The following is a 14,072-nucleotide window of genomic DNA, read 5'->3' on the forward strand; positions in this document are numbered from 1 at the left end:
TGGTTCAAATCAATGACAGGCGCCATCTCGCTATGATGAAGTTGCGCGGTCTTTACCATGGCGACATAGCGCCTCAGTGATATGTGTCAAGTGGGGCTGTGTTATCTCGTAAACCTCAGGGGTGATGCCAGGTGTGCTGACAGCGGGGGAGCAAAGTGCAAAGTACGATGAGTCTTCACAATCGTCAAATTAAGGAGAATCAACGAAAGACGCCATGTCGCTATGGTGAAGTTGTGCGATCTTTACCATAGCAACATAACGCCCATTTGCCACGTGGATCAGCAGGGCCAGGTCTCACCACATACGTCAGGTGTCATTCGAGTGTGGTGTGGTTGCTAAGGTGGTGCCAGATATGATGGGCCTGGGGTAAGGACATCACAGTGATACAATGAGTCTTCATGATCGTTCGATTTTAAGGTCGACCAACGGTTGGTGCTATCTCGCCATCGAAAGCTACACGATGGATACCATGGTGACATAGTGCCTTGCTGACATGTGTCTTGCTGGCTCAGCCAGGGTTGACAATTAGCAGCTGGTAGTTAGTGTCACGGTCAGGTTTGTAATCGCCGCAGTTAATGATAACAGTTCGAGGGTGGTGCGGTTAGTTCAATAAAGGAGGTCAACCACAGAGGACTTCCCAAGTGGTAGAACAAAAAGAAATGATTGGCCCACATGGCCCAATCATCATGTGGAACCGTTTGACCTTGCTGACCCTGCGGATTCATGAACCAAGAGACAAAGGTAATCAATTTTGTTGAGCGATCTGATCTTCATGATCAATCTTAACCTACCTGAAATGAATGCAGAATGAGGAAGAACACTCCATCATCTCAGTCAACCCATCTACCCAGTTAGAACATCGATGACACCATTTTCAGTCCTCTCAGGACACCTGTTGCAACAAAGATTAGATTTTCCTCAGATTCCCATGATTGTCCTCCACAGGACTTAATGGCAGGTAGCTGCAGGGTCACTTCAGCAACAAAAGATATCAGTTATGCCTAAACTATAAAGGCAGATTTTGTAGTTTTTGTAAGAGGACTCCTTTTTTGATTTCTTTGCTACTGCTCGCAGGTCCGCAGTGTAAAATTCCCTTTGTCTCTGAGCTGTATAAAATTTTGTATCATCTCCTTTAGCCAACATTGTGTATGTGCATCTGTCTTGCCTCTCATTGGTGTATTGTTGAGATCTATGGCTTGCATACTGTGTCTATTTTCAGCCTATTGTATAATATATATAAGTGAAATCCTTTTCCTTCTGTTATTCAGTTTGGTTTCCTGATCTATATGTGGTTATTGATTGACATAAGTCTGGGTGTGTATGTCTTTTGAATGTTATCTTGGTTTTGTAGTGCATATATGGGCAGAAATGAAGTTTGAACACTCTATTTTGGTGCATCACCTCCTTAGATTAGACTAGGTAGATTTGCTTTCGTGCTCTCCTTCTCCCTTTTCCTCTCCAAGAGTAGATAGGTGTACCCTGATAGTAAGAGGAAGTCGGCCTTCTCCAGAGACTCAACCTCACAGTTCAAGTCCCACAGCTTGGAGGTTGTTTCCATGTTTCACTAGGTTGTCCTCGCGCATAGGCCTTGGAAAAGGGTGCAAACCTAAGTGACAATAGTTTTTGGCACGCCCGGTGGGACTATTTTCCAAAACAAAATTTAAAGGTCTACTGGTGTCAAGAAGAAAGAGTTTAAGAGATTAATGTTGAAGAGGTAGTGCTGGCTTCAGTATTCAAGCCTTCAAGAGGTTGATTCTTCAAAGTACTTGGCGACTCTGAACATCAACAAATCTGGTTCCAGGCCAAAGTTGCAGTGATTCATGCCCAGAGCTGAAACAAGGGCATCTTCCAGAGGTAAATTTCAATATCAAGAGCTTTCTCTTTCAAATCCTAGAAGAAGGAGGACTAGAACTTCATTATCACCAGTTAGGGGTGTAATAACAGTTAATATACCTGTAAGGTCTGTCTCTATTCCTCCTATTGTTCAAACTCAGCCTAGATTGCCATCAACACTCATCAATAGAACACTTGTTTACATGGCACAGCCAAGAGTTCATGCTTTTGCCACCTTTAATGGTGGAAGTCCTCTATTGTTAGCCCAAAGACATGATATACCAATATCTGCACTAAAAAGTATACCTAAGTTTACTGGTGAAACTTCCATCTCCCCCTTAGAGCATATCCAAGAAGTAGCAAATGTCTGTAATATTCATGGTATCACAGAGGACGATGTTGCTGTCAGACTTCTTGCCTCATCTTTAAAAGGAAAAACATTACAGTGGTATAGAGGCTTAGCTCATGGTTCTATAACTGATTGGGATGGACTAGGAGCAGGGTTATGCAAACATTTTGAGGATAGAAGTGACCATCTGTCACTATTAGAGCAGCTAACTACTATAAAAAGGGCCCCCCATGAATGTATGATTGATTTTAACTATAGATTTCAAAAGACATGGGATAGAATACCTACTACAGTGAAACCTACCCCCAGTAATGCCTTCTTGAATTACCTTAGAGCTTTTAACAGTGATATTGCCACTACAATCCAAACTATGGGAGGAGATACCTTGCCTAATGCTTATGAGATAGCCATAAAAGCTGAGAACATCCTAATACAAGGAGGAAAGCTAGCTCCAAGGCCCCCTATGCCTTTCTTTCCTGATGTTCCCAACCACCAACTAGCAATGGCCCCTCTTCCTACAACTTCTACATCACGAGCCCTTACTCCAGTTCCCCAAGCTTCCACATCCTCAAATGGGATAGATGAACTCAAAGAGATGCTCCAAGTCTAGTGCTAAATACAAATAAAAGAGAAAAGACCCTGGATAAAAAATTGCAAGAGCAGGGGAAGGAGTTGAAAGACCAAGGAAAGAGATTAGAGGATAGTTTCTCTATGATACAAAAAATGAGTAACAAGGTGGTGGCCTTAGAAAGGTAGCAAGCTCAAGGTGGCAAGCCTCCCCAATTGCAATATCAAGCTCCAAATAGTGGTAGGCCTCCTAATCAGTGGAATAGCTCTTTTGATCAGGGTAGGCAAAATAGTCATGCTTCTGCTTCAAGCTCAAATCAGAATAGAGCTATAGTCCCTCAAAATAACTTGGCCCAAGATCAAGATTTATGTCATTCTTGCAACTATGCTTATGCCTATTGCATGTGCCAGAAGGTAGAATCTTATTTGGCCCTAACTGACCAAGAACCTGCAACAAAGCAATCATACAAAGAGGATCATTCCAAGGAGGCCTCATATATTCAAGGACATAATGGTTGCTCTTTCATGAATCATCATATTGGGGAGCATTGTAATGTAAACCAGGATTTTGTTGCTCATAACACAAGAAGTAAGAGGAGAGCTATGGAACATGTTGCCCCTCCTTCTCCTAAGTAGGCCTCAACTTCAAGTGTTGCACCTCATGCACATGCAGCAAACAAACAAACAAGTACTTCACAGCAGCAAAAGCAAGATCCTAGGAAGAAAGATGCAAGTGATCCTTATGTTGCCCCATCTCAACCTCTTATAAGTGCAGCTCCCAAAGTTTCTACCAAACCTCCTAACACACCATTCAGTGTGGTAGAGCAAATGAAGAAGACCAATGTGAATATCTCCATGTGGGATGCTATTGCTACCATACCAATGTAGAAATGTTGCAACAAGAATTAGAGAAGATTGAACCCAAGGATCAACCATCTACCATGGAGAGTGCCACAAGTCTAGTACAACCAGCAGGGGATGTGGAGACAAATAAAAAGGTTAGACCCCCTCCATTCTATGTTTCTCTGATTATAGGGGGCAAATTAGTCCACAATTTCATGATAGATTCAGGGGCTAGTAGCTCAGTAATGCCTAGGTGTGTTGCTGATGCTTTAGGAATGAAATATGAGCCCATTGTTAGGGATGTGTTACAATTAGATGGTAGTACTGTCAAAACTGTAGGTATCCTTAGGAATGTGGAGATGGCCCTACATGCATGCCCTGGTTGCACTGTGATTCAAGACATATTTGTTGCTGAAGTCAAGCCCTATTTTTCTATCTGTCTTTCAAGAGACTTCACTGCTCAAATTGGTGGATTCATATCTGCTGATTGGTCATATATGTCATTTAAGACCAAATATGGAGCCAATGCCTCAATTAGAGTAGAGCCTCAAGCCCTTCATCACACTGAATCCTACACCCCCAATCCCATCAACATGAATTGCCCTATTCTAGAGATGGATGAAAATGACATAGTAAATGAGCCTGCCACTTCCATAGCAGAGATTCCTGATTTCTTCTTGGATGAATGGGAAAATGCATATCAGTTTGAACCTATGTTAGAGACTCTTGAGAAAGGCCTTAGTACATATTGCATAATAGAGAAAGAGGCTCAATCCTAAAATTGTTGGGACTAATGATGATATAAGTGGAACATGGAGTATGTACTTTGATGGCTCAAGGAATAGAAATGGATCAGGGGCCAGTGTTATGTTGATCTCTCCTGCAAAAATAAGATACTACTTCTCCTTTAGGCTCCAATTCAGTTGCACCAATAATGTGGCCGAGTATGAATCTTTGATTCAAGGTCTCTTACTTTCTCAAAAGAGAGGAATTCAGGCCTTGAAAGTATATGGGGATAGTGAGTTAGTAGTTAACCAAGTGAGAAACCAGAATATCACCAAAATGGGCCTGCTCAAGTCTTACAAACACAGAGTCTGGGATTTTCTTGAGGGCTTCAACGCATTTAATATTCAGAGCATTCCTAGGAAAGAAAATAAACATGCTGATAGACTTGCAGCAATAGGTGCATCTTATGATGTACCAGAGAATCTTGAGGAGAAGAAGAAGCAACAAATAAAGGTGGTAGTGAGTCTTGCCATCCCTGACAACAATGCTCATTGGCAGGTGTTTGATTCTGATGAGCAAATTGTGAGTTTCTTGCATAATGAGGCAGAATTCTCAGATAGTAACCAGTCAAGACTGCAAGATCAGTATGGTGATCATATCATTCACCTGAGTTCTAACAAGTTGCCTAAGGGTCTCATTACCTTGGAGAGTGTCTTTAATCTTGATGATCAAACAAGAGGCAAAGGAATGAATCTAGCTGCAAAAAAGGATGATTATGCCCCAGTTACAATTGCTGATGGAAAATCTCTGAATATGGGGAAGGTATGTTTTGAAACTGAGCAAGAAAACTTCATTCATTTATGTCAAGAATTTAATGATGTATTTGCTTGGACATATGATGACTTAAAAGGGTTTGACCCTAGTTTGTTTCAACATACCATAGATTTAATTGATAAGGCCAAACCAGTAAGGCAAAAACAAAGGCCAGTGAATCCTAAGATTGAACCTCTAATGAGAAAAGAACTATCCAAGTTGATAGAGGCTAATATAATATTTCCTATCAAACACTCATCATGGGTAGCTAACCTTGTCCTTGTAAGGAAGAAGAATGGAGAAATTAGACTGTGTGTGGACTTTAGGGATCTTAATCAGGCTTCTCTTAAAGATCACCATCCTCTCCCTTCCATGGAGAAAATTTTGTCCAGAGTCAGTGGGTCAAGGAGATTCTCTTTTCTTGATGGATTCTCTAGTTATAACCAAGTGCTGGTTAAAGAATCTGACAGATATAAGACAACATTTACTACTAAGTGGGGTACCTATGCTTATTGCAAGATGCCATTTGGACTAACAAATGCAAATGCCACATTTCAGAAGGCAATGGAGATGGCCTTTAAAAAATTAATTGGCAAATTTGTCTTAGTATACCTTGATGTCAAAAATTGTAGAAGATCATTTTGATCATCTAAGACAGGTATTTTTAACATGTAGAGAGTTTGGGGTCTCCCTCAACCCAGCCAAGTGTGTCTTTGCTACAAGCCAAGGAAAACTATTGGGACACATCGTATCTGAGGATGGGCTGACCATTGATCCAGAAAGAACAAAGGCAATACTTGCCCTTCCTCTTCATAAACACAAGAAGGGGCTGCAAAGTTTCCTTGGTAGAATAAATTTTGTAAGAAGGTTTATTCCTAATCTTGCTACCATGGTGAAACCTCTTATAGCTATGCTTAAGAAAGGTATGGTCTTCTCATGGACCAAGGAAGGGAAGGAGAGATTTGAAGAGATCAAGATAGCCATAGCCTCAGCGCCTACTCTCATGAACCCAAATTTTGAAAAAGATTTCATCCTCTACACTCTAGGCGGTGAGTCAAGTATCTCTGCTATCTTGACTCAAATAAATGACAAGGATGAGGAGCAGCCCATAGCCTTCTTTAGTGAAGGGCTCAAGGAATATGAAGATAAGTACAACTTTTTTGAGAAGTAGGCCCTTGCGGTCATCAGAGCCTTGAAGAAATTCAAGCACCTCTTATCCCACAATAGGATCCATTTGTTGGTGCCCCATGCCAGTGTAAAATACTTCCTATTAAGCAAAATATCAGTGAAAAGAAAGTTGGATGGATCACTAAGGTAATGGAGTATGATGTTGATATTTAGATTACCAAGCTGGTAAGAGGGAGAGGATTATGCAAAGAAATGTTATCAGGTCAGGATTCAGATGAAGAGGCTGCTATGGTAATAACAGAGCAGCAAAAGGTAAGAAATGCTAATGGTCCAAGGAGCTGGATAAATGATATGAAGAGCTTCTTATCAAGGAATGTATACCCTCAGAGATTGGACAGAACTAAAAGGAGATAATATAGACTACAATCCATTCCCTATGTTGTGATTGATGGTATCCTATTCAAGAGGGATTTTAATGGGATCTTGTTGAGATGCATTGAAGAGGATCAGGCTGAGAGGATGATTAAGGAACTTCATGATGGCCCTGATGGTGGCCATTTCTCTGCAAGAACAATTTCCATGAAGATCATGAGGGCTGGTTATTATTGGCCATCTTTGTTCCATGATTGTTATGGATATGTGAGAAAATGTGAGAAATGTGCTTTCTCAGGCAAACAGAGGCTTGCAGCTCTCCCCCTTCGTCCTAATCAGGTGGATCAGCCCTTTACCCAGTGGGGGTTGGATTTTATAGGCCCCATTAATCCTCCATCTAGTGCAGGTCATAAATGGATTTTGGCTGCTACTGATTATTTCACTAGATGGACAGAGGTAGTTGCCTTGAAGGATGCCACAGAACCATCAGTTGTTGAATTCCTTGATGGGATTGTATCTAGGTTTGGTGCTCCTTCTACTATCATCTCGGACAATGCTAAGTCTTTTGTTGGAACCTAGATTTGTGCATGGGCAATGAATCACAATATCTACCTGAGCACATCGTCAAATTACTATCCCTAGGGTAATGGTCTGGCTGAGTCTTCCAACAAGAATCTGATCAGAATCATGAAGAGGACAATAGAGGACAATCAGAGGGCCTGGCATAAGAAATTAAGAATTGCTTTGTGGGCTGATAGGATAACACCCAAGAGATCTGTTGGGAATTCACCTTTTGTGCTGGTATATGGTAGGGAGGCCAGACTCCCAATTTCATTGGAACTCCCATCCTTGGAGTTGGCCCATCTGCTGGAATTAATTGAAGATAGTGCCATGTTAGTAAGAATGGCAGAGTTAATTGAGTTAGAAGAGAAAAGAAATAAAGCTATACAGACCCTAGAGATACATCAACAGCAAATGAAAAGGAATTTTGATAAGAAAACTAGAGTCAGAACCTTCAGAGAAGGAGATTTAGTTCTAAAGTGGGATGCATATAGGGAAAAACCAGGAAGACATTCCAAATTTGATGCACTATGGAGTGGCCCCTATCTGATTACCAGTCACAAGCAGGCTAATGCGTTTCAATTGAGCAGGCCAAATTTTGAAGTTCTGCCCATTCCAATCAATGGGATCTATCTGAAGCCCTATTTCTAAAAAATTGGGAATCCATGTACATAAGTAGTTTAGTTTCTTTTCTGTTATTTCCTGCTTTTCAAGAAGTGTGCAGGCACAACTGCCTCCCTATGAGGTAGCGGATTTTGAGGTGTCTCAGGTTGTAGAGGAAGTTTTTTTTTGTTTCCAGTTGCAGTTGAAGAGCTAGGGTTTTCAATGTTTTGATCTCCTCACAGAAGGGTTAGGGTTTCACAGTATGCACGGACCCATTTTTTGACTCCATAGCCCAATGGATACATGAGGCCACTGGTCATACACATAGCAGGCTTGTGTCCCCTGTGAGTTGCTAGAAATGTTATCATTTGTTCACCCCGCCAAAATTCAAATTTCAAATGTCCAGCCCGTGCAACGGCTAATTCCCAAAGTTAATATTATTTTAATGCCCAAGCTTCGAACCTTATAACATATTTCCTACAGCCCGCAAGTTCTCCATCGTAAGATCTAAGGCAGATCAATGGTTGGCGCTATGTCACTTTTCAAAAATTGCACGGCGGATAGCATAGCGACATCGCGCCTTGGTGACACATTACCATGGTGGGTCCGCGAGGCAAGTCATCCAAGGTTCTTTGTCGGGCCGAAAAAGTTTAACGAAGGTGGGCCGGAAAGTTCAAAAGGCGGCAATGCGCCAATAGAAAACTCGCGAGTTTTTTGATAGCGACAGCGCCCGGCCGGCTGGAGGGTGTTTCTACGGTGAGTCCTAGTATTCAGAAGGCAAAGTTCATGGCAACGGAAGTTGCCGCAAAAAGGAACTTCAGGTAGGCGAGTTGGGTCCCATCTTGTACTTCATTTGCTCAGTTGGAAGGGTCCTTGATCCACGCTAACAAATTAGAACATGCCACATCTGCGAGGAAGAGCTACTCAATGAGTCGAGGCAGTACAAGTCGCCAGGATGATGCTACGCGAACCAGTGTGGGGACACCATGTGTATTATGGGCCAGGGTTTTTAATGTGATCAGTAGGATCAGGGCAAGTCTTTCGTGGTCGTCGGATCAAAGTCAGATCAACGGTCAGCGCTATGTCACTTTTCAAAAGTTGCACGACGAATATGATGGCGACATAACGCCCTCCTGCCACGTGTCCGGTGAGCCTAGGTGCTCCGTCAGATGTCAGAGAGGACCCGTCAGACAGTGGTACGTGGCCAGTTCCTATTCATTGATGCACTGAGGGGAATGATCTATCTTGCTCGCCATCAAATCGGTTCAGATCAACGACAGGCGCCATCTCGCTATGACGAAGTTGCACGGTCTTTACCATGGCAACATAACGCCTCAGTGACACGTGTCAGGTGGGGCCGTGTTATCTCGTAAACCTTAGGGGTGATGCCAGGTGTGTTGACAGTGGGGGAGCAAAGTGCAAAGTACGACGAGTCTTCACGATTGTCAGATTAAGGAGAATCGACGGAAGACGCCATGTCACTATGGTGAAGTTGTGCGATCTTTACTATAGTGACATAACGCCCATCCGCCACATGGATTAGTAGGGCCAAGTCTCACCACGTACGCCAAGTGTCATTCGAGTGTGGTGCAGTTGCTGAGGTGGCGCCAGATATGATGGGCCTGAGGTAAGGACAACACAGTGATACGACGAGTCTTCATGATCGTTTGATTTTAAGGCCGATCAACGGTTGGTGCTATCTCACCATCGAAAGCTGCACAACGGATACCATGGCGACATAGCGCCTTGCTGACACGTGTCTCACTGGCTCGGCCAGGGTTGACGGTTAGCGGCTGGCAGTTAGTGTCGCGGTCAGGTTTGTAATCGTCGTAGTTAATGATAATAGTTTGAGGGTGGCATGGTTAGTTCAATAAAGGAGGTCAACCACGGAGGACTTCCCAGGTGGCAGAACGAAAAGAAGCGATTGGCCCGCGTGGCCCAATCAGCATGTGGAACCGTTTGACCTTGTTGACCCTATGGATTCATGAACCAAGAGACGAAGGTAATCAATTTTGTTGAGCGATCTAATCTTCATGATCAATCTCGACCTACCCGGAATGAATGCAGAATGAGGAAGAACACTCCACCGTCTCAGCCGATCCATCTACCCAGTCAGAACATCGATGGCACCATTTTCAGTCCTCTCAGGACACCTGTTGCAACAAAGATCAGATTTTCCTCAGATTCCCATGATTGTCCTCCACAGGACTTAATGGCAGGTAGCTGCAGGGTCACTTCAGAAACAAAAGATCTCAGTTATGCCTAAACTATAAAGGCAGCTTTTGTAGTTTTTGTAAGAGGACTCCTTTTTTGATTTCTCTGCTACTGCTCGCAGGTTCGCAGTGTAAAATTCCCTTTGTCTCTGAGCTGTATAGCATTCTATATCATCTCCTTCAGCCATCGATGTGTGTGTGCATCTGTCTTGCCTCTCATTGGTGTATTGTTGAGATCTGTGGCTTGCATACTGTGTCTATTTTCAGCCTATTGGATAATATATATAAGTGAAATCCTTTTCCTTATGTTATTCAGTTTGGTTTCCTAATCTGTATGTGGTTATTGATTGACATAAGTCTGGATGTGTATATCTTTTGAATGTTATCTTGGTTTTGTAGTGCATATATGGGCAGAAATGAAGTCTGAACACTCTATTTTGGTGCATCACCTCCTTAGATTAGACTAGGTAGATTTTCTTTCATGCTCTCCTTCTCCCTTTTCCTCTCCAAGAGTAGATAGGTGTGCCCTGATAGTAAGAGGAAGCTGGCCTTCTCCGGAGACTCAACCTCACAGTTCAAGTCCCACAACTTGGAGGTTGTTTCCATGTTTCACTAGGTTGTCCTCACGCATAGGCCTTGGACAAGGGTGCAAACCTAAGTGACAACAGGTATCAGAATGAAGTGTGTTCATTTTAAGATGATACATCTTGCTTTAATCTATATAAGTTATTTTTCAATCTACAAATCGTATATTTGTCTTCAATTAGTAGAAACCCATCTAGTTGTTCAATATATAATTCTTCCTCAATCTCTCTATTTAAAAATGTTGACTTGACATCGATTTGATATACCTTAAAAAATTTCTTAGATGCAAAATCCAAAAACATTCTTATTGGTTCAAATCTTGCAACAAGGGCAAAAGTTTCTTCAAAATCAATTCCTTTATGTTGTGAATAACCTTTATATACTTACCTTACTTTTTTCCTTACCACTTCTCCTTAATTATTTATCTTGTTTTTGAATACTCACTTAGTGCCAATAATATTCATATCTTTAAGTCTAGGGACCAGTTCTCATTTCTTGTTCTTCTCTATCTAATCAAGTTCCTATTTTATAGCTTTAATTTGATGCTTTATCTGGAGTCTTAGGCTCAACTTGTCATGTATAAAAAAATCTATCTCTTACCTAATTTCTTGTCGAACCTCTATTGTTTTTAGTTCTAGTTATCTATTGTTCAGGGAGATTCCATGCCGCATACCTTGGTATTCTTTGTTTAGGTGTTCCTTGTACTTTTCAAGCATTAGATATAGATTTGTCTCTAGGTTCTTCAATCTCCAAACCATTATCACTTTCATAGAATTATTCAAGTTCTACTAGTACTTATTTTATCATTTGAATTATAATTAAGAATCCTTTCTTGTATTCTAAATTTCTCATGAACTTTCACATTTGTGATTTCAACTATTGTTTTCAATCTCTAATTACAACATCTATATGCCTTGTCTTTCAATGAATATACAAGAAATGTGCCTTCATCACTTCTAGGATAAATCTTTCCTATATCATCCACACTTTTGATATAGTGTTTTCTTCCAAAAATTCTAAAGTATTTCACAATAGGTGTATGCCCAAACCAAAGTTCATAAGGCATCTTACCAATTCCTTGTTATATTTTCACTTTGTTAATGATGTATACACCAGTGTTCATTACTTTTCTCCAATATATATTGTTGGTATCTACAAGTATTAAGAAGTAATTAGGGGGAGGGGGTGTTGATTTAGTACAATAATTTTTACCCTCATAAATACTTTCTTCCTTGTAACTGATAGCCACCTCTAACATTTAATCGATAAAATTATGTTATTTCCTCAGTTATTCCAATAGTTGACGAGTTCCAAAAATAAAACACATAACACATTGATTTTGGTATTGTAGAAAACCCTTGGTTAGAGGGTAAGACTATGGTGGGGACGATACCCACAACTTATCATTACAGTAACAAGGTGACTAGTTAAGAGCTTTATACTAATGTCATCTTCTAAATGACTACACTCTCTTAAAAGTGTTTAATACCCTGCTAAGAGTATCAAGAGTCCTATTAAAGACTACTTTGTTAAGAGATTTAATCTCACTATTACCGTGTTCACTTGATTATAAGTTTTACATGATGAGCTCAAGATATAGCTTCAAAATTCATGTCAAAGAATACCTTGTTAAAGGATTTCACAATCTTGTTGATCAACTGATTAGGTATAAACAACAAAAAATTGACCTATACTCCTTTCCTCTACTTGATAGGCCAGTTTCATCAACTCCCAATTCCTCTTTCAATAACTCATTATTCTTCATCTGATAACTTATTGTTCCTCATTTGATAACTCTACTTCAATAATTTCTCACAAAACTATTGCATCCCTCTCTCTCTCTCTTTCATTTTTTTTCTCTTTTCACTATTTTCACTTGATAACCCCTTTACGGTTTTTCCTTATTGAATTTTAGAATATTCCGCACACTTCTCTTAATTTGTTTTTCACCTTTAGCTTAATCGCTGCACTCTATCTTGATATGTTCTATTAACTGATAACATGTATTACTCTAATAACATTCACCTTGTACATAATATATAAAGTTTGACCAACAATGAAACCATTAGTAAAACCATAACAATAAGAGTATATATGATGTTGTCCTGAGTAACAATATCCCCCTTTGGTATTGGTGGAAAATTGTTATATTATATATATAATGTAATTTTTACTCCCCCTTTTATCATAACCTTCATACTATTTTCTTTGGTTGTCACACTTTATTAGACTTCACCAAACCTCTCTAAACTTCTCCAAACAAATCCCCCCTTTGAAAAAAATACCAAAGGAATCATTATTTCAATGTGTCCTTCACTTTGTGGATTCTATGCACTTCATTACACTTGTTATACTCACCATTTCATAATCCCATTTATCTTGTATTTACTTGAAATACCTGCAAGGTGAACTTTGACTTTAATTATCTTTTCAAGTGTATTTGTACTTGTTTTACCTAATGATTCATCCAAGAACACTTCTATAATATCTATTTGTTGCTGTGTGAGATTCATATATAATGATAACCTATACAAATTCTCATCAATATCATCTATCATCATCATAACTGTTTGCATATCTTTTAATCCTTCAGCTATTGCATTCTTCAAGTTACTTTATTTCTCTAATAATAATTCAATCATTTCAATCAATATGTCCTTATCATTTTCTTGTTGTAACTTTGTGATCAATTCTTCTTGAGTAGCTTGATTATTTCCTATTATTTCCAAAAAAAATTATAATTATCTTTCACTTTCCATTTCTATATCAAAATTTACTTCTGGTGGTAGTTGATATAGTGCATTCAACATTCTTTTACCTATCTTTGGTCTTTTCTTGTCTCTCATTTTGCTCAACAAATCTACTCTTTCTTATAATCTTTTTTTACAATATTTCATGTAAAGCTTCCTATCTTTATGATGTAATTCAACATAGGGTCTCTTTAATATCTCAAATTCAACTCTAGAATTGATTTCTTCTTCTTCATCTTCTTCAACTCTTTTCCTTTTTCTTGTAACTTTAGTGATTTGTATCATATCTTTCAATTTTCTTGCATCTTATTCTTCTAAAGATTCTTTTGGGACTCAAAATTGTAACAAGTATTTTGAATACCATTTTGAAACTTTCCAAAAATGTAACCCCTAAAAATTCTTTTCATGCCTATGTGTCAGATTCTCTTTTTTGACTCATAGCACATGTTTCAAGTGCTAATTGTCTTTCATTTATAATGTTTATATTTCGTAGTTCATTAGTTGAAAGTTTCAAGTTACTTGATGAGGTGTCATTTTGAGCACTTGTCATTATCCGCATTTTCATCCAAGTGTCAAATAGAGTTCAGAAGCCTAGTTTGTATTCAAATATCTTGCACCTGGTCAAGTGTCATGACTCGCCACTTTGGGAGTGTTTATTATGCATATTAGAGAACCTATGTTTCATATTTTAAGTCATTTTGATGATTTTTGATAGGATTTTGCATTCCT

This window comes from Cupressus sempervirens, chromosome 3, assembly GCF_028749045.1.
Source record: "Cupressus sempervirens isolate cs-2001-9-10 chromosome 3, ASM2874904v1, whole genome shotgun sequence".
In the NCBI taxonomy this organism is placed as follows: Eukaryota; Viridiplantae; Streptophyta; class Pinopsida; order Cupressales; family Cupressaceae; genus Cupressus; species Cupressus sempervirens.